The sequence below is a fragment of the Desmodus rotundus genome, chromosome 7 (assembly GCF_022682495.2).
Source record: "Desmodus rotundus isolate HL8 chromosome 7, HLdesRot8A.1, whole genome shotgun sequence".
In the NCBI taxonomy this organism is placed as follows: Eukaryota; Metazoa; Chordata; class Mammalia; order Chiroptera; family Phyllostomidae; genus Desmodus; species Desmodus rotundus.
Genome location: NC_071393.1, coordinates 60,685,517 through 60,710,643, shown reverse-complemented (window position 1 = coordinate 60,710,643; position 25,127 = coordinate 60,685,517).

Genomic DNA, 25,127 nt, shown 5'->3' with positions numbered 1-25,127 from the left:
GTGTCCATCAGTAGATGAATGGATAAAAATGCTGTGGTACATTTACATAATGGAATACTACATGGCCATAAAAAGGTACTCTTATCTTCTGCAACAGCATGGATGGACATGGAGATTATTGTGCTAAAGGAAATAAGCCAGTCAATGAAAGGCAAATACCATATGATCTCACTTATATGTGGAGTCTAATGAACAAAATAAGCTGACAAAATAGAAACAGAGGCATGGATACATGGAACAGACTGAGAGCTGTCAGAGGGGAGGGACAAGGGGAGAACTGGATAAAAGAAGGTGGAAGGATTAGCCAAAGAACATATATGCATAACCCATGGACACAGACAACAGTGTGGTGGTGGCCAGAGCAGGTGGTGAGGGCTGGGTGGAGGTGGGCAACGGGAAGGAAAATGGGAACATCTGTAATAATGCTTCTTTCAATCTAAATGAGTCTTAAGAGTCTTTTTTTGGAGCCAGAAGTTTTCTCTTCCTGTCCATTTGGCCCATGGAGCCAGCAACTCCAATTCCATGCAAAGGTTATCAAAGCAAAGAAGCTACAATGTTAGGCCTTATGCAGAATGTTATAAAATTTCTATGAAGAATTCTACTCCTTCTATTGTCCCACTCAGTATACTGGTTTATTTGTAGAATTAGTGCTAAACCTAGGAATGAAAATGGATTTTTGGAGAGACTTAGATGGACTTTAGGAATAGCATGAGATTGCCATAGTCAACTTTTTCTAGAGATAGAATGAATACCTTTAATCTAATTTGTTCACTTCAAGATAGTCTCATATTATCTAATCTCTAAATGCTCAGTATAATCACAAAACACCTAATCTTAAAATGCTGAAAAGTTAAAAGGAAAGTTCTTTTAACTTTCATAATTTCCTAAATTTACTATTTTTACAAACAGCATGTGTATACTGAGTATGACAGCACAGGGATTAGAACTCTAAATTGCTACCATTTACTCACATGGCACCTTACCTAGCATGCAATAAATTCTGAATAAATGCCATTTACTATTATATTGTACTATGCCCAACTTCAAAAACTGGAACAATCAGAAGAATATTTTTAATGCACATATTTATTGACACACAAATCTAAGAAATTAAAAATATACAAGAACAAATATAATACCTGGGTCACATTCATGGTTTGTATATTTTTATAATGGATCTTTTTTTGTTCCACAATGACTAAGAACACAAACTTGATGTCAGACATAGCTAGATGTAAAAATACTATTCACCATGATTGTTAAGTTATAATTCTCCAGAGGGTTTTTTTTTAGGTATAAACAGAATAATAATTATATGATGTAGCAGTACTTAAATTTTGTAAATATTGGACTATGTAATGTCTTCAGTTTTACATAGTAAATATCAGTAATATCAGTAATATCTTTTATTTGGTAAAATTCATTAAAATTGTGTAATGTAATTATTATTTCTTTGTTACCTTTCCCATATCTTTGCTCAACTTAGAATGATATATCTTATCATTATGCTCTAAAAAAACAAAAAAATTCTAGGAAACTCAGAAATAAGTACTTTTGACAATCTTTATATTAGTAAGCTCTTGAGTTTATCAAGCAAGTCTGACAGAGGTTTTCCATTCCTCCAAGGTACACTGTTGGAACCACAGGAAGCTGCCACAAAATTTCAATTTAAAAGAGAGAACCAAAACTGGAACCTCTTAACTTTGAGAGAACGTGTTAATACCATCTTAGAGTTTGCAGGCGAGAGACAATACAGTATAATGAGTCCCGCTTTGGATTCAGAGAGGCTGAGTTTTAAATCTTTATTTCACTGTCAGATATGTGGCTTTAAAGTATTAGCTAAACCTATTTTCCAGCTGAAACCTTTTGTCAGGCAAAGCTGTTGGAGAGGGGTACAGTTGTAGCCGGAATGCCATAGCCTCTCATCATTCTTATTGAGTTTCTGTAAATTTCATTGCATAAAATCTTTCCAAATTTGATGATAGCCTTTGCTAATTTTGATTGGCTCAAAAGATGTTTATGTGGGAGAGAACTTTTCCTGAGTACCTCATACCATTATTCTGGAAATCAACCTCCAATTTTATCTATTTTTGAGGTATATACTTTGATGTTATGTTGATAGGTACATGCAAGTTAATGATAGCTATATTTTCTTGTCAGGTTGTTCTTTTAAATATTATATACAATATCACTTCATTCTTATGTTGTTTTCCACTTGAAGTCCATTTTGTTAAAATGTAAATATTGTTAAACTACTTTATCTTGGTTAATATATGAGTGATAATTTCTTTCTTACCACTTCATTTTAGCTTTTTTTATAGTTTAAGTTTTTAATTTCCTTTGTTTTAAACTCTGTTGACCTTTTGATTGTATGAATTTTTATTAAACTATTTTTCTCTCTCCTGTTTTGGAAATTATATAATCTAATCATATTCTTTCAGGTGATCTTTTAAAAGAAAACTATGCACATTCTGACCGGTATGGCTTAGTTGGTTGGACACCATCCTGCACAGCAGAAGGTTGACATTTTCATTCCCAGTCAGGGCACATGCCTGGGTTGAGGGTTTGGTCCCTGGTCAGGACACATATGAGAGGCAACCGATTGATGTTTCTCTCTCGCATCAATGTTTCTGTCCCTGTCTTTTCTCCTTTCTTTCCCTTCTCAAAAAATTAATTAAATTTTTAAACAGTATGCACAGTTAACCATGAATTAATCTGGCATGTGTCTGTCCTTCTGAATGCAATAAGAAACCCTGGCAGGTTGTAATCCTCCAATAAGTAAGCTCATTTGTGATTCTATTATTGCTGCTAGATATTAGAGTTCTATTTAGAAGTATTTTAATTAGTTTTGATGTTTGATCAAAACATCAAAATTGTTTTGATGTTTGATCAAAACATCAAAATTGTTTTGATTAGTATTCTTATTTTATAATATATGGTAAATTATTGCTTTTTATCAAATACTATGGCTTGCCCTTTTTCTTATATGTCCTTGTATTAAATATCAATTTTACTGTAGCAGTAGATAAAAATCTTCATTTTGTATATGTTATAGACCTGTTTCAACCACTTTAGATTGTATTTACATATGCATAAGTTCTGAAATAAAACATGTACATTTTCAAAGTTGAATTTGACTTGAAATGATCTAAAATGTTCTAAAACATAATCTGTCTCTGTTGAATGTTAAAATTATGATATATGGCATGGATATGTAAATGGCTAAAGAAATTCATTTTTCCTAAGAACACACTATTTATACATATAGCTAATGACTCTTCTGACCTAAACTTTCTGTGCCCATTGTTATTAAAAATGTATAATTGTAGCGATTTTGGGGTACCACTCACCTCTTTTTGGTCCCATACAATAATCACTACTTACATGTTACAATATTAATCAAAATATTTTTTAAAAATCAAAACTTAGTATCTTAGTAACTGCATAGTCACATGTCAAGTACTCAATTACCACACATTTCTAGTGGCTATTTACTAGAGAGACAGCAAAGATATAATATTTCTATCATTGCAGAAAGTTCTATTAGTACTGCTTTATGGGCATTAGACTTTTTTCCCTTTATCTTTGATATTCTTTAATTTCACTGTAGTTTTGTCCAGTGTGAATTTTTCTTTATTTATATTAGGTATCATACAACATTTTCTGAGGAACACATCCTTAAATCTTTAAAATTCTGAAAGTTTACTTTTAAACAATGTATATAAAAATGTATATATATGAACTTCTCATTCTATACTTCTCATTTTATAAATGGCATTTTCCCTCTTCCCCTTTGTGTTAAAATCAGCTGAAACAATGAGATAGACTTCAATTCTGTTTAGTTCAGAGTTTATCCTTTATACTGATTTTTAAAGTTTCAGATACTGTGCTTTATATTTCCAAGAGTTACAGTATTTATCTATGTAGCTCAATCATTTTATTTCTTCCTATTTTTATTTTAAATTGACTTGTTTTTAATAGATATTAAACTATTAAACATTCTAAAATAATTATTTTAAAGGCTTTGTCAAACTATCATAAATCAATTTCATTAGAAGTGAATTAATTTTCCAATTTATTACTTTCTTTCATATCCTTATAAGAATTATATGTGTTTGCAGACTCAACATACATTTTAGATTTGGGGGTATGCAGTCATTTTAAGAGGGATTTTTTGGTTTTCCTGAGTGTATTTAGTAAAACTACAATGATTGGTAATAAACTACCCAAAATCTCAGTGGCTTAAAGTAATCATTTATTCTTTTTCCTTGATGTACCAGTCAACAGTGGCAGACTTGGATCTAAAAGATGTTTGTCCGGGCTTGGCTCCATGTCTGCTTTGCATTTCTTTATCCTCATATTTTCAAGGCCATGACTAGAGGACAGTCCAACCTTCCAAGCAAAATTTCTGCTTCTGCTTGTATCACATCAGCTGATATCCCCATGGCCTAAGAATATCACATAGCTAAGCCCAACATGAGACATGAGGGAATATAGCTCTTAATGGAGGGGAAGGAAGAAGTAAATGTTTTTGAAGGATAAATTAATCTACCAGTTTACTTTGTTCTTTTTTTTTATTTCTTTCGTCCTCTGGATCTGTACTTTTGTGATTCCTTTTGCCTGATATGCTAGGCTCCTATTCTACGTTCAAGTTTTAAAATGGCATTTTGGGACTCTTGCTCCAGGTAGTACTGGTGACACCAGCAGATCCAGTCAGTGAGCCAACCAATGGTTTGAGTCAGTTTCTCATCCTGAGGGTCAGTCTTTCTCCTCCTCCTCCCTAAGCTCAAAACTTCCTAGAAGGGTATAGCCCGAAACAGTAAGTCAGCAGTTTTCAACCTCCTTTAGTAAGCAAGAGCACATCCTAGGCTCCAGATCTGACTTCCTGTGGCACATCTTGTCCCTATTAAACTTCCAGATATTGCTGCCACCATCTATCCTAAAGACTGGAAAGCCAGAATTTTACCCTAATTCACCACCTTATACAGATGTTCCATATCATATATAGTGAATTATATATAATATTTGAGGCAAATTATGTCTTTCTGGTTATGTATTTAATATTTCATCTATAATTACTGTATGTCTAAGGAATAGAGAAAAGGAATTGTATTTAAGATGAACTGCCATGTCATCCTCATTGAAACTCTCCAACTTAAAAGAATATCCTTAGTCTTACCTGATTTACTACTCTTAAGATCTCCCTTAGACAGAGATGCCCATTTGGGAGGGCATCCCTACTAAACAGGGAGAATCTGAGGCTGGCTGTTGGTACAAGACAAATCTGAGAAGTTTATAATGACCCCGTATGATTTGGCTTCGCTCCTAATGCAATAACAATCTTCCAGGTAGGCTTCTGTTCTCAGCTGAAAAGTATATCCTAGAGCCTAAAACAATATTTCTGTAAGTCCAGTCTTTAATAATATTTAGAATTCTGACTTAATTTTAATAATAATAAAAGTTAATATAAACATACTCTGAATTATCCAATACTAACTTTATAATTGTATTCCACCATGTAATATATTTTACTGCCTATGTTTGCATGTATTTATATAGTTGTACACATAAGCCAAAGGTGGTCCAGATGACATTGAGGCTTGGTGTTTGAACTAAATTTTCAAAATAGTTTGAATAGAAGGGGTAGAAGAATTGAGGCATCAGACGTCATATGGTTTCATTGACATGCCAACATCAAAAGGACCTGAGCGTAGGAGAATTAATCCTGTTCTTCTACTTCCCAATAGTTCATTAGCAGTTGAAGTAGAAGAGATACTCAATAAATCTCTTCTCCATTTCTGTCTCTGATTCTAGCAATAAGCAAATTAGAAATTTATCTAAGTTCTTTTTTAATATCAAAAGAACCAAACCATATCTAAACATGAATAAGAATGCTTTACAATGTTATCAAATGACACATTATTAAAACTACCACTCAAAAATTTCTTAAAGATAGATTTAGGGGAAGAAAAAGGTCTAATTATTCTAAATTATACACAAAAGTTTAATGTGATTGATGTCACCTTGTCAAATATATTTATTCAAATTGTAATTCTCTGATTTAAAATAATCGTAGCCAAGATTTGAAAAAAAATTAAAAACATGAATTAAGAGTTTTCAGTCAAGATGCCAGACTGAAGATAAAAAAACCTCCTTCATATCACACTGAACATATAGATTTACTACTTAAAATATTTGGAAAGCTAAGAAAAAAATGATATCCAGGTTTGAAAGCAAGAAAGGGAAATCTTCAGGGAATGGAAATGACAAAATCTGTAGTCATAGTAGACCTGGCTTGTGCAGCACAATACACAGAGTGACACAGAACAGGTACTTCCTGCGTCTTAATGCCTATGAAGGGAAGGGGTCTTAGGCCACAGACTCTGAGAATTTGGGGAGGTGGAACTGGGTTCACTGTACTGTTCTAGGAGGTAGAAAAATGCTGCTGTTGGTTGAAAAGTGATTAGAAAATCTCTACCCAAGAGACCAGAGTCAAAACCTCAAGGAAAATGCTTGTGCCAGGGCACAGAGAGGAACAGAATCATCTATAAATCTCAGCACTTACACTGCCCAATAGTTCAGGTTCTGAATGTATACTGTCAACTTCAAATAATTAATAGTTATGGAATATTCCACCTAACAACAAAAGAAGACATACTCTTTTCAAGTGCACATGGAACACCTTTCAAAATAAACAAGATTCTATGCTATAAAACAAGTATCAGTAAATATAAAAGGATTTAAAATATACGAAGTATATTTTCTGAGCACAATGGATGAAATCAGAAATCAATAACAGAAAGATATTTGGAGAATTCTGAAATAGTTGGAAACTAAATAACTCACTGCTAAATAATAAATAGGTATAAGAAAAAAATAAAATGGGAACTAAGTACTTTGAGCTACACAAAAATAAAAAAAAAACATATCAAGCTTGAAGGATGCTGGTATAAGTGGCCTGAGTAGAAGATAATTTTCAAATATCTTAGCTTCCACTTTAAGAAATTAAGGAAACAAATAAAATGTAAACTAAACAAAATAAAGGAAATAATGATGAACAAGGTACAAATGAGCAAAAAAGAAAACAGAAAACCAATAGAGAGCAACAATGAAACCAAAAATTGTTCCGTCAAGTGGGTCAATAAAACTGGTAAACCTTTACCCAGACTAATCAGGAATATAAGAGAGAGGAGACACAAATTGTCAATATCAGAAATGAGATAAATGACATCACTACAGATTCTATAGATATTTAAATAATAATAAATAATAATATCTGCAACTTCCCGCCAAAAATTTTACAACCTAGATGAAATGGACACATTCCATGAAAGACAGAAACTACCAAACCTCAGGCAAGAAAAAATAAACTAACCAAATCATTGCATACCTATGAAAAGAAATTGAATTTGTAGTTTAAAACTTTCTCAGGAGGAAAACTCCAGTCCCACATCGTATCACTAGTCAGAATTTTATCTAATATCTAGAGAACATATTCTATACAAACTCTTCCAGAAAAGTGAAAAAGAAGGAGTATTTCCAAACTTATTCTATAGACCAGCATTACCCAGATACTAAAATTAGACAAGAACATTACAAGAAAAGAGAACTACATATCAATATCCCTCTTGAACATAGATGAAAATGTTCTTAAAAGAAATTTAGCAAAGCAAATTTAACAGCATATGAAAAGTGTATTTATCATAACTGTATTAGTTTTCTATTGCTATATGACAAATTACCACAACTTAGTGGCTTAAACCAATGCACATCAATTATCTCACAGTATCTGCAAGTTAGGGGTCCAGACACAGATTAGCTGGGTCCTCTGCTCAAAGTCTCTAAGACATACATTCACATATACATAGTTCAAAACCTAAAAACAGTGAGGCACATCTTTAACCTGATAGAAGATACTTATCAAAACTTTAAAGCAAATTTTGTACACACTAATAATGAAGCATTAGAAGCATTCCCATTAAAGCTGGGTAAAAGACAACTATGTCTATTTCCACTATTAATATTCAATAAAATAATAAGCCTTCATCAGTGTGGCTCAGTTGGTTGGGCATTATCCTGCAAAGCAAGACATTGCTGGTTTGATTCTGTCAGGGTACATGCCTGGGTTGCAGGTTCAATCCCAGATGGGGTACATACAAGAGTCAACCAATCGATGTTTCTGTATCACATCGATGTTTCTCTCTTTCCCTTCCCTTCTCTCTAAAAATATATGAATAATAAAATCTACCCTGGCTGGTGTGACTCAGCGGATTGAGTGCTGGCCTGTGAACCAAAAAGTCACTGATTTGATTCCTACTCAGGCCACATGCCTGGGTTGCAGGCTGGGTCCCCAGTGGTGGGTGCAAGAGATGCAACCACCTATTGATGTTTCTCACCCTCTCTTTCTCCCTTCCCCTCTCTCTGAAAATAAATAAATAAAATCTTAAAAAGAAGAAATTAATAAAGTCAAAATTATACATTAAGTTAACATTTGCTATTAGGTATAATAACACTGTTTTATAGTCAGAAAAAATGCTCATCCATTTTAATTAATGTTAATTTTATTTCTCTTTTGTATAACTTGTAAATTTTTGTTCTTTGTATCAATATAAATGTTATGTATATAAATTTTTGCATATATTTCATTAACTGTAAAAACTTAAGTCAACAGTGAAGATAAATAATTTTTGCTTAAAAAATAGTTAGTGTAATAATTAAGTTCCAAAGAACACCATTCTCGATGGATCATCTATAATGACATGTCCTTCAATATTTGTGTCAACATTTAATATTCAGTAACTAGTTTAGATGAAGACATGTAAATCATGTTGATCACATTTATGTGTATTCAAAAGTTGGTGGGGAGAGCTAATGTTAAATGAAGTAATAAGAATTTTTAAAATTTCTTTCAGGTGGAATTTTGTGTCTAAATAATAACAACAAAAATAATCAATATGATTTTTAAATCCTGTTAGGGCTTGTGAAATAACTATTTTGTTAAAATAACCCAAGAAGATATAATACCTGGATTGAAAGCAGTTCTTGTGCAAAGGTTTTTAAATGAGCTGAGCACATGCTCAACATTGTCCAATGAGAGCCTAGGGTTGAGAGAGACCTAGAAACCGTATCACAAGTGTGATCTCTCAGATTATGCCATAGATAGAAAGAAGATCTACTGTTTTGACTGAATTGAAATATCAATTCATTTTTACCACTTATAATGATCAGCAGCTATAATGAGACAATCCATCCCATCTTGGAAAACTCGGGGGGAAAGTCGCTAAACACAACAGCCATTTAATTCAGAAAATTAAATGATCAAAAGTAACTTATTAACACTTGATTTTCTGACTAGTCAGTTTGCTTCACATGGTTAAACTGCTCAAGAGACAGTTTGTGAGAAAATTCTCTAGACAGCTAACTGAGAAATTACATTCCCTTAGCTGAGACCCAGGGAACACTAGGATAAGGAAAGAAAGACCACTATGAGGACCTGAGGTTTGAAAAAGAAGTGCTTAGTTGAGACAGTCAGAGAAAGACAACTACCATTATGGTTTCACTTATATGTGGAATTTAATGAACAAAATAAACTAACAGAGACAGATTCACTGATACAGAGAACAGACTGACAGCTGTCAGAGGAGAGGGGTTTGGGGGTGGGTGAGAAGAGCAAAGGGTTAAGCAAAGAATTAAAAAAGACCCATGGACACAGACAACAATATTGTGATTGCCAGAGGGAAGGGGGATGGAGGGAGTTATAAGAGGTTAAAGAGGGAATAAATAGTGATGAAAGGAGACTTGACTTGGAGTGGTAAACACACAATACAATATATAGATAATGTATTGGGGAATCGTATGCCTGAATCCTGTGTACTTTTATTAACCAATGTCACTCCAATAAATTCAAATTTTAAAAAATCAAAGAAAAAGTACTTAGTGTTTAATGTTGCCAAGTTCAAAGCAAATTTTGTAGCTGGAAAAAAATGTCACAAATTGAGTAAAATTTTCAACTAGTCTATAACTGATGTCAATCAAAAGAAAGAAAAGAAGATATGTAAGGGAAGGACGGGTTGGAAGAGTGTTCTCCAATGGTCTTCTTTAGATTTTCAAGAGCGGAATGGAGCATTCCCTTCTAACAAACCTCATGGCTCTTGCATATTGTCTGTCAGATTACTCAGCAAGGAGGCCCAAGACTGAGAACCTGTACTTAGTGTCCGGTAAATACAGTCATTTCAATGTTCTATTTTCTTTGTAAAGCAAGGTGTTGAAGAAGAAAGAATGTCATCATGACTAAAGCAAGCAATCTGCCACCCCTAACTCCCATCTCATCAGCTAAAATGATGTTGCTTGTGTTACTTTTTATGACATTACAAGCCTTATTATTCCCACTTTATCATATAAAATTGAGGTGATGTACTGTACAGTCATGTGCTGCCTAACATTTTGGCCAGTGAGGGACCAAAGAGACAATGGTGGTCCCATAAGACTGTAATGGAGCTGAAAAAATCCTATTGCCTAGTGAGGTAAAAGTCATTTTAATGTAGTGCATTACTCACATTTTTATGGTAACAATGGTGTAAACAAACCCACTGTGCTGCCAATTGTACAAAAGTATTGCACATACCATTATGAATACTGCATAATAATTGATAATAATAATAAGCAACTATGTTTCTGGTTTATGCATTTACTATACTGTAATTTTATTGTTATGTTACAGTGTACTCTTTCTACTTATAAAGAAGTTTGCTGTAAAACAATATGCCAAGTGATGCTGACAGCAGCCTTATATATCTCATGTTTATATCTCTTTTATATATTTAGTGTAGATTAAGTGTACATTTTTTATAAAGTCTGCTGTAGTGAACAGCAGTGCTAGGCCTTCCCATTTACTTACCACTCACTCACTGACTCACCCAGAACAACTTCCAGTCCTGCAAGCTCCACTCATGGAAAATGCCCTATAATAGGTGGACCATTTTCCTTTTATACTTCATTTTTACTCTACCTGTTCTATGTGTAGATACCCAAATACCATTATGTTACCATTGCCTCCAGTATTCAGTAAAGTACCTGACGTGCAGGTGTGCAGCCTGGGAGCAATAGGCTATGCCATATAGCCTAGGTATGTACTAGGTTTTACCATCTAGTTTTCTGTAAGTAAACGTAATGATGTTCACACACCACAAAATAGCCTAACAACATATTTTGCAAATGTATCCCTGTTAAGTAGCACATGTTTTCCTCATTTTTAAGTTATTGAGTAGGTATTATAAATGCTCCTGCTTGGAAAATGACTAAATTCTGAGGTCTATTGGGTAATTTTTCCCTTTTCTATGACCTGATTGGAAGATGGAAGATAAAAGGAGATTGACGCAAAAGAAGAGAATGCTCTGGTATATAGAAAGAAAAAAAATGCTTTTCTTATGCTTGTCTTTACTATCCAGCCTGCTATACACAGAAACTATTCAAAACCATAAAATCTCTTCAAAACACCAGTCTCTACAGCCCAAGTGACTCTTGAAGGTATCAAAACTATGGTAGTTCTAGAACAAAAAGTAAAGACTTCAATGAAGAATAAAATACTCTAGTTTGTAATCCGTGATGTAAAGTGTAGGGCCCAAGTAAAAATGTAATAAATCTGTATAATTTGTTCTGCCCTTGGAAGAATCACCCTCTATTGAAAGTAGAAGCTATAAAGTCCCTAAACTCAGAGTCTTCACTATTTATTTTTAATCAAAAGTAAACACAAGTAAAGGATAACACAAGATGCTCATGCCAAAAGCTATACACTTGTTTCTTGTTAATTGTACTGCTGCTGCATCGACATCAGAGTACTGTGGCATTGAGTCTGCTTTGTCTCACAAATAAATGACTAAAAGGAAAATCAAGAGCGCAAAGGCCAAGGGAGAAGGTGGACTGGCTCTGTTAAGTTGCTGTGACACAATGACAATAATAACACAGTCCCAAGATACTATGCACCATTTTTTTAAAGAAAATAATCCAGGCCATTTGGAAACTCTCTTCCTAACCCAAACAAGAGGTTACTGCTAACTTATATCTGCATTTAATAGCTCTGTGGGTGAAGCCCTTAAAAAGCAATGCCATAGCTTTTAGCATATTACACACCACACAGACCCTATCATCACATTACTACTTATTCAGGAGCATTCTGCTTCAAAAAAACAGATTCCTAGAAGTTGCATGTAAATTTGCTTTTGGAAAATAGCGGTACTTAAAATAGCATAAGGAACTTGTTTTTGTTATTTTTAATGGGGTGAATCTTTTGTTAGTGAAGTTAATATTCCTGAATACATACATATATACGTATATATGTATATATACGTATATATGTATGTGTGTGTGTATATGTATACATAGTTTTGTTTAGAATATTTTTCAAGTCAACTGTTGTTTTTTAGAATCTTGCCAAATTGGAAAATGAGGCAGTGAGGAAGTGAGAAGATATAAGTGCTAATTTCATTTCTATCACCAAAAACATTTGACTACTTATTTTACCTGTTGGGCCTCAGGTTTCCTAATTGTCAAATGATCATAAAGTCCCCTTGAACTCCATAATTCCTGACATTTATAGTACTAAAAAAAAAAGTAAACAAGAATTCTCTAACCTCTACTGAGCTGCCATATAAACACGTACTGTTTTTTACAACTAGGGGGCACCATTCAAATTGGAGACACTTTTCTACCAGAGGATGCTATAGTGTCTTAGGGCATAATATCTGTTCCTCGATGGCCTTATGGGCTAGCAGTGAACCTGTCAAGTGCCTTACGTTGTTGCTCTTAAGAGACAGCAGGAAAGATTTCATAAGCATGAATACAATGCCTTCAATTTCACAGAAAACTAGCCTTTATAAAGATACTTTGGGGATACAAAAATTCAGTTGCATATGACATGCATGGTATTTCATTGGAAGAGTTTAAAATGCATGAATCATGGAGATTGGAAAACAGGTATATTTGCAGTGACCACTCAAGTCACTGTCAACTGAATACTCAAGACTTTTCCCAAAATGTTCTGGAATTCAGACGACCACAGAGATTCTTTTACTACACCAGCAAGAATGAAGTTTCCCCTAAAAGTGATCAGAACCTTACTTCCTGCCAAGTGTGTATAGACTCAAAGCAGAGTAAATGACTTACAAAATAAATAAATATGGTATTTCTTTTACCTGAATTTTTTGGAATAAGAGTCATACCTGCTGAATATATAAATAGTTCATACTAATTGTTCCCAATAGTTCACATGGACACTTCCATTTTTTATATACATTCTTTGGTCAGTGAGAGCCCAGAATAAGAGTGTAAGGCAACATGTATCAAAATCTCTTCATGATGAAGACCTGCCCTTTCCTATGAGGTCATCTCCCACTAACATGAGAAAGGAAGATGTAGACACATTGAAAACTTGGTCTATGAGAAACTTTCCTACTTTTGGTAGTAGCCACATTGGTCCCATGAAGACATGGAGGAAGGAAGTTTGTGCTGTCTGGGTATCTTACAACTTTCAGAGAACTGGATTTGAAATGTCTGCTATGCGAATAAGGTCAAATTAATTAAAGTGCCATCCAATGATGCATAAATCATAACAGAAAGAGTACAGAAAAATCTCCTTTCTGTGTCCTCTCTTCCACCATCTTAGAGGCCAAACTTTGCCCTTGAATAAGCACAAACACCTCATATCTAAGTGACTCACTGTCAGATGCTGACTCTCGGTCTATTAGATCATCATCGTGTCATCTTTGTTTTTGGCAGTGCTTCAGAGCACCTCGAACAGCTTTGTTTAAACACTGTTTTCACACCTAAAAGCTTGAATCTGTAAAACAAACACACAAACATTTATAGACATCTTTATATCACTTCAAATTGTTGTGATTAGTGTACACACTTTGAATATTATTACTTAAACAACCTCCAGCTGATGTTTAAAAAGTAACGCTTTGGAACAAGACATTCTCCAAATGTCTATTAAGGATGCTGCTTATTTATATCAGTGCATAGAAAAGTACAGCTGTACGAAACATAAATCAATGTCAAAAGTAAAAGGCATTAAAATTCATAAGGTTCATTTTCCGACACCCAGAGCAAACTGTAGCTGAGAGTTTGTCACAGCCTTAACATCAGCAATAAAATTATATAACTGCTGATGTCACATTCTTTGAGGTACACTCAAAGGCATCTAAAATTTTATAGCTTAGTTTGGCTTATTTTAAAAATGAACATATATTACTCTTAATTTCATTTCTTATGATACCTAGAAGACCTGAATATAAAAACAGCATCAGAGGGGAAATAGCTTGCAGTCCACAGAGTTTTAAGCAACATGAAAAAAAGTATACATATGCATTCATTTTGCTATCGATCCACAGGAATTAGTGTTGGTTTAATGCCTATTAAGGGAAACAGTGTTTTCTATAGCAGAATGAAGAAGGGTTATTGCTAAGTAAGGAGGAACTAAAAACAAGTCATGCAGATACTAATATTCATTCACAGCTTGGTAATTTTCTTCTCTGGCTTTCGTATTCTTAAAGCTCTGGTCTGTTTGCCTCTGGTGATTTATAAGACTTACATTCCTATTTAAATATTTGCCTGGTTTGAGAGGATATACTTTTGCCATATTATCTGAAAATCATATTTTCTATCAGATTCCAATTTTCTCAAAGATAAGGTCCAGATGGTCACACCTGAATGTTCCTAAGAATGTGAGATAAACTTGTTTGATACTTCTTTTCTGAGGTGGTGGAATGGTGACCCTGAGATCCATCACTGTAAAAGTACAGTTAAGGGGAGTCAGCCCATTTTTCTGATCCAGGAAGTAATAGTCGCCATTGCTTATGCGCTCCTTACTGTGGGGCAGACACTGTCCTAAGCAAGTTACTCAAAAAACTCATTTAACCCCTTCAGCAGTTCTATGAGTTAGGGATTACTATGATCCTCATTTTTCAAGAGAGGGAACTGAAGCACAGAGTAGAGGTTATCCAGCCTGCCTGAGACGTGCCGCTAACGCACGTCACTGTTGGGGTTTGAGCAAACGATGTGCTTCAAGAGTTCGTTCCCCTAAGCACCACTTAATACTGCCTTCCTCAGAAATCACAAGTGAACAATAATGCTGCAGGGGGTGGTATTTTGATTCCCAATGTCTTTCCCTAAGAAAAATGTAGCCTACAGTCTGTAATCTATTAAAAGGTATGTGTCTTTGCACTGGAAATAACTTCAGAATAGTTTTTCCTTTGGAGGATGGATACATCCTACCCACATCCACTTCTTCAGGGACTCTCAGTAGTTTTATGAGACACCTTGTGCAAACACATACATACGTGCACTCTTGGAAAACTACATTTATGTGGTAAAAATTTAAATTATATGTGTGAAATCACCACTGCCACACAGGGAACCCAAATGCAAAATGCCTTTCTTAAAATAAGACAGAAAATAGTTTTGGAGGAGAGGGAGGCGATTAACCCACAGTCATTACATAATTAGCCAAAGCTAATTTCAGTTGTTTTTCATTTACCATATGCCATTCACAATACCCATTTCTGTGTTTGTTAATGCAGCCAAAAAAAAACCTATTTTGTATTCTCCTTGCTCACGCCGTCATGGAAATGACAAAGGGAGAGCCCGCACAAAGCATGATTCCCAGGTGCTGAGGCGCATCCTCCGGCTGCATCGCACACACGAGATGGATGTGAAGGTAACTCAGCTCCACCAGGACCCGCCTGCAGGACCGGTGTCTGATTCGGGCATCAGACACAATGTGTGGAATGCAGCCTGTTCCAACCGAGAACCGCGCTCTGAATACAAATGTGTTTAAAATGGCTGACTCTGTACAAGAGTAAATACAAACCTTTCCAGCTTTTCATTTAGTCGTAAGATCAGGAGGTCTCGTCACCCCAAATAGAGAATTGGGTAGTTTTCTAGCTGAGACAGGCAAAGTAGAGATATGGCGGAAGGTGACTTTAGCAGCAAGGACCCTGCCTTTTAATTTTTTTTTTTTTTTAAATAGTGCTCAGACTAAACTAATCCCCCACGAGAATATATGCCTTAGGAAATAATTTTTATTAATATCTGAATATTTTTACTTTCATCCACATGCACCCACATATTAGGGCTGTGATATTTAGTTGCATGCATACATCACTGTGTCAGAGAGAGGGAAATCTAGCCTTAATAAAAAATGATTTATTAACTCCCCGCATGCTGTAAATTAGTGTGCTATGGGTTCTTGCTCTCATTGCAGATTTCCTTTAGAAGTATGTTTCTGAATAACATGTTGGTAAATACTAACAAAACGAAATATCTCTGATGCACATAATCCACAGGTATATGATTGGGATGACTACCTGTCAGTTAGCCATAATATTTATTTTGAGTCCCTTTTATTCTTGACCAGTCCCTCACTTTCCTCAAGAAAAATAGCTGAAGCTGGTTTATATTGCTCTATAATGTTAAGCATTGACGTATTCATTTTCTGAACATAAAATAACACAACAATGATTTTTTTGTCACTATCCTAAATCATACTCATTGTTCTTAGTAGCAGGATTTGGGGGGGGGTTGTTGGTTGTTTTTTGTTTGTTTGTTTTGGTTATGATGCAAACTAATTTTATTCTGTTCTTTTGGTGATCAGAATAATAACAACTAAGTGTGATCTCTGTATAAATACAATTTTTCTTCTCCATAATTGCACATAAAATCTATCCTATTCAGTAACTGCAGAGAGTAGAAGACTCACTATAAATGCTGGCCTCAGGGAATCTATGCTTCCTACAAGATTTAAGGCAGAAATATTCAGAGGCCATGTTACTCACACAAGACCCAACCATTTTTTGTTGTTAGTTTCTTTCCTTTTCTTTTCTGCAGAATATTACCTAAAGGTAGCTCTGAGCACTAAGGGATTGAGGTTTCTATTTAGTCAAAAGTGAACTAACAGGGTTTTTTTCTACCTGTAGGCATCAACTTGGGATTCAGTTAGCTAAGCAGTTTTGGGCCTAGAATAAAACACTTAAGGAACCAGGGAAAATGCAGGCAGCAAAAAAATCTGCATACTGTGGCATTTGTTTGTTTAGTTATAAAATACATTTTATTTTTTAGAACAGTTTTAGATTCAGTTTAGAGAGTTTTCGTTATGTCCCCCACCCAGTTAGTTTCCTTGTGCCTCCTGTTTTACATAAATGTAAGAAAAAACAGGGCATTATTACATTGTTTTGTTTTCCTCTTGTGCCTATGGGCTGGTTCCTTCTGCACCCCAATGATTATTGCAGATAACAAAATAGATATTTAATATTTTAAATTGAGCAGAAATCCATAGTATTGCCCTAATAACACCATTCCAATTTGGTTTAAGAGGTCAAGAAAGCTTCAAAGTGGGAACATAGCCCTTGGGAAGCTGGAAGCTGGCCACATCTGATGGAATTTAACCCTCTGGGAAGGACTAGCACTCAGGTCAAGGGTGGCGCCTCTGCCATGGAACCAACACCACAGTCTTGGTCACTGTGTTAAATATGGAACAGTTTGGAAGGGTCAAGAGTAGTGTGGCCAAATGGAAAGAGTTGTTTAATGCTGTCCAATGTTTCAACCTCTGATGCCTGAAGTAAAGGGTTGGCACTAAATGATCTTTCATGTGTTTTCTCAGCCATAATATTATATGAGATACAGATTTTTTAAAAGTGCTTTATATGAAAGGAAAAAATTTTTTCATCAGTCTGGATCCCTTGTCCTGTGCATTAACAAGACAAAGATTAAAATTATATGATTTGTTCTTAGCCATATTCATTCCAAGGTGATTAATAAAATGGACAAGTTTGAAGCATCTCTGAAGGCCTTTGAAAAACATCACGGCTTATATGTGGGAGACATAAATTTAAACTTCTCTTTGCCTTTTCTTCCACCTTCCTAAAAACAGTAGCTCTGAGTAATATTAACCTGAGGGCATTCTGTGTCTCACTTGTTATTTCTCTACCTTCTTTTCCTATTAGGCTAATAAATACATTCTGAAACTCTTGTTTCTGCCTCCCCAGACCCTGCCTATGCAACAAGGAGCACTGGAGAAAGACCTGACTGACTAATTTAAAGTTACCCTGAGGTTGTTTATCTACTTATATTTTGTCTTTAGATTGGCTTTAGGACTCTGTAGTCGATGCTTCTACAATATAGTTAGGGGTAGCAGAGGTACTGTATGTATGATTTGTACTTGACCCTATTTTCTAATTCCACCTGTTTTTAATTTATTCTCTTAATAACATTTTATCCCTTCTTTGCAGTCTGGCTTTTGCCTGATTTGATAGAGAGTCCCTCTGGCTTATGTTGAAATTGAAATGTATGATACCTTCTTATTTGCCTATATACCCAGATGTCCAGGCGCTGCATTTACTTTTATAAATGAAATGTGGGAAACAAACATAAAGCGTTGGAGATGAAGTTGCAGGGGACACGATCAACATTACTACATTAGAAATGGTCAACATAGGACTGGAAGCTTCTGTATCTCGGGTGGCAGATCTGTGGGCTTCCCTTCACAGATCGGTAGTAACATTTTTCTCATTGCGTGCACTTTTCCCAGGCTCTAGACACCAAATCATCAGTGGCATAAAGTAGCAAAGCAGTGATGTATAGAATAGAAAACAGCTTTGAGGGCTAGATCTGGATTTATTTCAGGTTCTGCCATTTATAAGCTTCTTGACTTTGGTAAATCATTTAACCTATCTGAACCTAACTTTCCTAACATGAGTTTTAATGCTTCCCTGTTGCAAACACGGTAAAGATGAAACTAAACAACCCACTGAAGGGACTGGAGAAGTAGGCAATAGCATGGGCCCTAGGGCTACAGTCGTGAGCGAGAAAGATACTGTCCCCAGCCTCATGGGTTTTATAGTCCAGTAGGGAAGTGTAGCCCATAAATGAGAAGTTCCAGTGCACTGTGATAGATAGGTGGAAACATATAGGAAGGAAAAATGACGCAGACCTGAGTGATTAGGAAAGTCTGCTTAATGAAGACAGCCATATCTAAGCTGTTAATTAAAATGGGTACCCATGTGTATATAGGGAACCTAGCACTTGTCTAGTGTATCATGAGTTCAAGGAATTGCATTTCTCTTCCTCTTCTTTTCTGCTATGTCCCCTGAACTCTTCCAAACAGACCCTACATAATGAGCTTTATACATTGATTTAAGTAATATTTAGTGAGCCCCGGTTGGTGTGGTTCAGTTTGTTAAGAGTGTCATCCATACACCAAAGGGTTGTAGGTTCAATTCCTGGTCAGAGCACATACCTAGGTTGCTGGATCAATCCCTGGTTAGGGCATGTATGAGAGGCAACCAGTCGATGTTTCTCTGTTTCTCTGTCTCTGTCTCTGTCTCTCTCTGTCTCTTTATCTCCCCACCTTTTCCTCTTTGTCTAAAAATAAATAATAAATTTTAAAATATTAAAAAAATATTTATTTAGTGAGCACCTGATATATGCTTAGTGTTAATGACTAGCTCATGTCTGTGAAAGAGAGAGAGGCTCTGCCCTTCAGCTGTTACTGTCTAATGGAGCTGGCTCAATACATCCACCCCCAGAGACCATCACTATTCATTCTGGGATAGGTAAATAAAGCTTATCTATTAGGCTCTTCAGAAAGAACTTGAAGAGACCCAATATTGAGAAAGTCAATCCAGGAATGACCAGTGCTGGAACACTGGACTTAATGCACTGACAACATGGATTTTGATTTATGCGTTTAAATTGTTTCTTTGAATGGAAAAAGAAGCAAAAAAAAAAGTCAGAAGACTTAGAAATGGCAGTGCCCTAGACTTCAATACTGTCTCAGAAAATGTGGGTAAAATTTAGCCATTTCTTGGAACCATACCCATACTAGGGAGAGACAAAAATAAAAAAAACAAAACCAGAGTGGTGAGTGTTTTTTTTTAATTATTTCATTATAAAGTCTGTCTTTCAGTTTGTACAGATACAGTCATAATAAAAAAGATTCTGCCTTTTTCTTTTGGAAAAATACCTATTCTGATTTCCTAAGCATATTAATTTGCTGAAAATCAGCACAAAAGCTAATTCTTGTTTTGGGGAATTAATTGAGCTGAAAGCTGGATTCATGACAGCCCACCCCTTCAGTGGCCAGCACAGAAGCTGAGGACAGACGGCCATTTCAACTTTACTAGCTTGACATCCTGAATAATCAATGCACGTCAGCCACGGAGACTGCCTGCCTGTGCTCGTGGCCATTTGCAAGTTGGCTGAGCGCCCACTCACAAATTGGGATGCCAATTCCACTAGGGCACACAAGTGTCAACAAAAGATCATTTCAAACAAGAAGCCTGCTCAGTTTTGCAAGAGCCATCATTTTGTTAGGAGAAAAAGAAAAAAAGGTTTAAGGTGGTTAATCCCATATTGCTGACAAATAGCTATTTACATCCCATCATACCTTCAGCCTCAAGGGATATTTTATTTAATAACTTAATGCAATCTTTTCTATCCTTTAAATTTGACTTTCAATCTGCATTTTAAATGAAGATTGCATTTTAAATAAAGAGGAGACTGTGTGTCAATCCTGAGAGTTGCTGGATAAGTCCATTTTCCAAATTCCCAGGACATGCATCAGAGATGGAAAGAGTAAGCAAGGTATTATCATGTGCATAATGTCTCTAGACACTAATTAGAATGGTGAATAGGGCACCTAACAAAATGCAAATACATTCTTTAATATTCAATTAATTCAACAAATATTGTTTAAGCACCAGGCACCCAGTAGGGATTGGCCTCACTGCTTGAAATCTCTTCTCTTCCAGTGGAACCAGCGCACTTTCCGTCATAGTCGTCAATCTTAAAAAAATGGTTCCAATCTTATTAATTCTGTGCTCAAAACTCTCTTCAGGTTTACCAATGACCACCAAGTTATTTCAAATATTTACATGGAAGGGAAGGCCTCTCATATTCTGGCTAAAATCAATGGTTTTATTCTCATAAATTCTTACAAATTCTTATAAAGGTTAAGCTGATGATCTCAAAACATTCTCCATCTATGCCTTAGATCTCATTGAATCTGTAATGTTTTCCTCTATTCCCACTGTCTCTAAATGTCGTAATTCTCTTCATCTCGGTAAAGATTAAATGTCCCCTCAGACCCAAGTAATGTTTTTCAGGTTCTAGTATGTAACAGCACAAAACAGATGTTTTTACAAAAATTACCTCATTTAATCCTCAACCCAAACTTGAAGATACAATTATTGCCAATTGTCATGTGGGTAAACAAGTTGAAGATGCTAAGGACTCGCAAAGCACCTGACTGGTCGTGGGCAATGCCAAAACCTGAGCTCAGGCTCTAAAAGCTCTGATCTTCCACTCCAGGCTTCCATCTTCCCCAACAGGAGGGACCTCCCCTGTCTTCATCCCCACAGCACACCTTTCTCCTAAATGTTTATGACACTTAATCTGTGCCATTTTGGAGATGTCAACTGTTTTATAACTTGCATTATTCAAAACTTTATTAAAGATCTAGTGAGCACCTTAAAAATTTTCATGGAAATTGAGGATGATAGTAATGAAGAGAAAAGGAGGCAAGGACGGAAGAAAAAAAACAGCAAGATTTTTCTCATTCCAATACATATGTTAGCACTGTACAGGGTATTTTCATAGATGTCACATTGAATCATCATAACAAACCTCAAAGGAAGGTATTATTATCTCCAAAATATAGATAAGGAAACAGAGGCTCAAAAAGGTTAAATGGCTCTCCCAAGGATGTAATTCAATTAGTTATTTGGTAAAGATTCAAAATTACTCATTCTTCCATTCAACAAAATGTTGAGTCCCTGTTATGTGCCACACACTGCTCTAAATGCACCATATCCATAATGGAACAAAGTAAACAGAAACCTGAGTCCAGGAAGAACTTGCATTCTAGTGAGGAGTGACAGGCAGTAAACAACAAGTTTAATTAAAAACTGCACATGCAGTAGGTTAGAAGATGAGATGGAGAATGAAAATCTAGCAGAGTGAGGGAAATCAGAATTACCAAGGGTGGGGATTGCGTTTGCAATTCTAAGTGGCATGGCAAGGGTAGGCTCCACTGAGAAGGTGAAGTTTGAGGGAAGATAGGAAGAGCTAAGTGGATAAAGGGCAAGGTCATTCCAAGCAGGAGGAAGAGTCACTGCAAAGGCCCAAGGTGGAAATGTCATATCCAAAGGTAAAATGGATAAAAATGGCACAACCTGAAAAATTTTTGATTTGCAAAGAGAAAATAAGTTTCTTTCACATCCAAACAATACACAAAAAACAAACAAAAAATCCTTCCTAAAGTGACAGAGAGTATTGAGAGATCTCTGTCAAGTACTATGGTAAGTGATTCACATGTGCTAGGTAAGAGAAAGAGGGTCTACAGTTGTTCATATGGAAAATAATACAGTAATTACTCAATAATAATACAAAAATAAGCTCTGTGTTTCATACACTCACAACTGTAAACCTACCTTTGCCTGACCCCACATTCACATCACTGCCCACAAGAAACAATGAGGGAGATGGCTGTCACTATTCCCACCTTTGGGATGAGGTAGACATGTAAAACTTGGTTAGGTACACTGCTCATGGTCACGCAGGTTTTAAGAGCTGGAACTACATATGGACCAAGGCAATCTGGCTTCAGAGCCCTTGGAGTTCATTTGTTTTCACTGCTAAAGATTACTTCACTTCATGAATATCTCACAAGATATTTATTTATTCTTTTTTTGATGGGTATTTTGATTGTTTACAGCTTTGTTATTATTATAAAGAAAGCCATCATGCCATTTCTTATATTTGCATGGCATTATATGTGAGAGTTTCTCTGGCTTTTGTACTTTGGGGTAGAATTGTAGGGGCCCAGAGCAGGTGCCAAAGATGTTGGGTATGGCTCTTTCCACTGCAGACAGGGAAATGAGCACATTTCATTCACTTCATTCCTCACTCTTTCTCAGAAATGCATAGTATAATCTAGATTTTATTATTGTTTGAGATAATTCTTGAATTTTTTATTAAATATTTTACATTTTTCTAAAATTATTTTTGATCATTGCATTTAGTTTTTTGCCATTACAAAAACATTTCATTGTATTTTGAAAAGAATTTATTGCTCACCATTTCTTACTATAATATAAATTTAATCTGTGAATATATTTCAAGGAACTAAGCAAAATAAATAAAAGTGACACATATATGATTAAAAATATTATAGTCTATCCACACAACTAAGTATTTTGTACCACTAGAATAATATTTTCCAACTGTCATTTAATAAAATAAAAATAGTTCTGATAGAATAAATTCTGAATTTATTCTAGTTTATAAATTATATATTCATAACAATTTTAATTATATAATATGTACATATATTGCACATTATAGTTACATATTTATATTGAATTATAGTTTATATAATGAATGATATATAAAAACAGATACATATATTTTATCTACATGAAGTTTTACAACTTTGTTATCTTACATTTTAAAAATACATCTGTATCTACATAAAAATATCTATATTTTTATTAGTAAATTTAGAGATGTTGTACAAGATTGATTTTTAAAAGAGCCTCATTTTTCCACACTTCTTTTGGAAATTCTACCACTAAGAAGTAAAGTTTATTTTCCTACTCTTTTGTGTGTGTTCTTTGACCTACAAGATTCAGCAGAATTGACAATGTGCCAGTGACAAGCCTGGGCCCCAAGAGTTCTTGAACATTTTTCCTTTCCGTCCTAGAACTCTCCTTCTAACAGGAGAACAATAAACCTGGGTTAGCTTGTTGGGGCACAAAAGACCATGTGGAAGAGACGAGCCATCCAAGTTGAGGCCATCCTAGACCAGCCAGACTCCAGGCAGCCCCCACCTTACCCTGGCTGACCCCAGCTGACCCCAGCTGCTCCATCAGTAGTGACAGTTGCAAAAATGACTCCAAATGAGCTCAGTCAGGCCCAGTCCAGATCAGAAATACTGTCCAGTTGACTTGTAAATCCAAGAGCATTAATTATTGCTTTTTTAAGTTATTGAGTTTTAGATTATTAGCAATACTTAATACAGGAGTTGCTTTGAATGTTGGAATAAAATTAAGATGACTTTTTGTGTCATATTGTTCTTTTTTATTTGTTTATATTTTCATCAATGAGCATTTATGTTTTTGAGAAAAATTTAATAAAATTCTGCAAAAATATGTCTTGGATGACTTGTTTCTGTTCATTCTAGAACTCAAAAGAAAGACATAACTGTCAGCTACAGTGAGCAAAAGCTCAAAATCAGCATGTGAGTAACAGTATCTACAAGAGAATGCAGAATGAGGACATTGACTAGGACTCCAGCTCATGGTGCTGACAGATACATTCTATATTATTTTGTCAATATGACTAGTAACTTCTGGAAGGAAACAGAGGAAGGTAGGAAGGAAGGAAGGAAGGAAAGGAGAAAATATAAACTCTTATTATTACAGAACCAAGAATGCACTTGAGTCCAGAGAAGGGTGAAAAAAATCCTCTGGTTCTTACCTTTCCAACATTATAACATCCTTCCCAACAGGTATCCAACTGTCCTCTTCCTCTTCTTGTTATGGACTGAATATCTGTGTCTCATCAAAATTCATATGGTCTTTACAGATATATGAAAAAATGCTCAATATCACTAATCTTCAGAGAGATGCTAATTAAAACCACAATAATATCACCTCACATAGGTGACAATGTCTACCAACAAGAAATCCACAAATAACAAGTGCTGGAGAGGATGTAGAGAAAAGGGAACCCTCATGCGTTACTGGTAGAAATGCAGACTTGTGCAGCCACTGTGGAAAACAGATGGCATTTTCTCAAAAAATGGAAAATTAAACTGCCTTTTGACCCAGAGATCCCCCTTCTGGGAGTATATTTGAAGAAACATAAAACACTAATTCAAAAGAATACATGCACCCCTATATTCATGACAGTGTTATTTACAATAGCCAAGATCTGGGAACAGCCCAAGTGCCTATCAGTAGATAAGTGGATAAAAAAGTTGTGGTACATTTACACATGGAATACTATGCTGCCATAAAAAAGGACTTCTTACCTTTTGCGATAGCATGGATGGAACTGGAGATTATTGTGCTAAG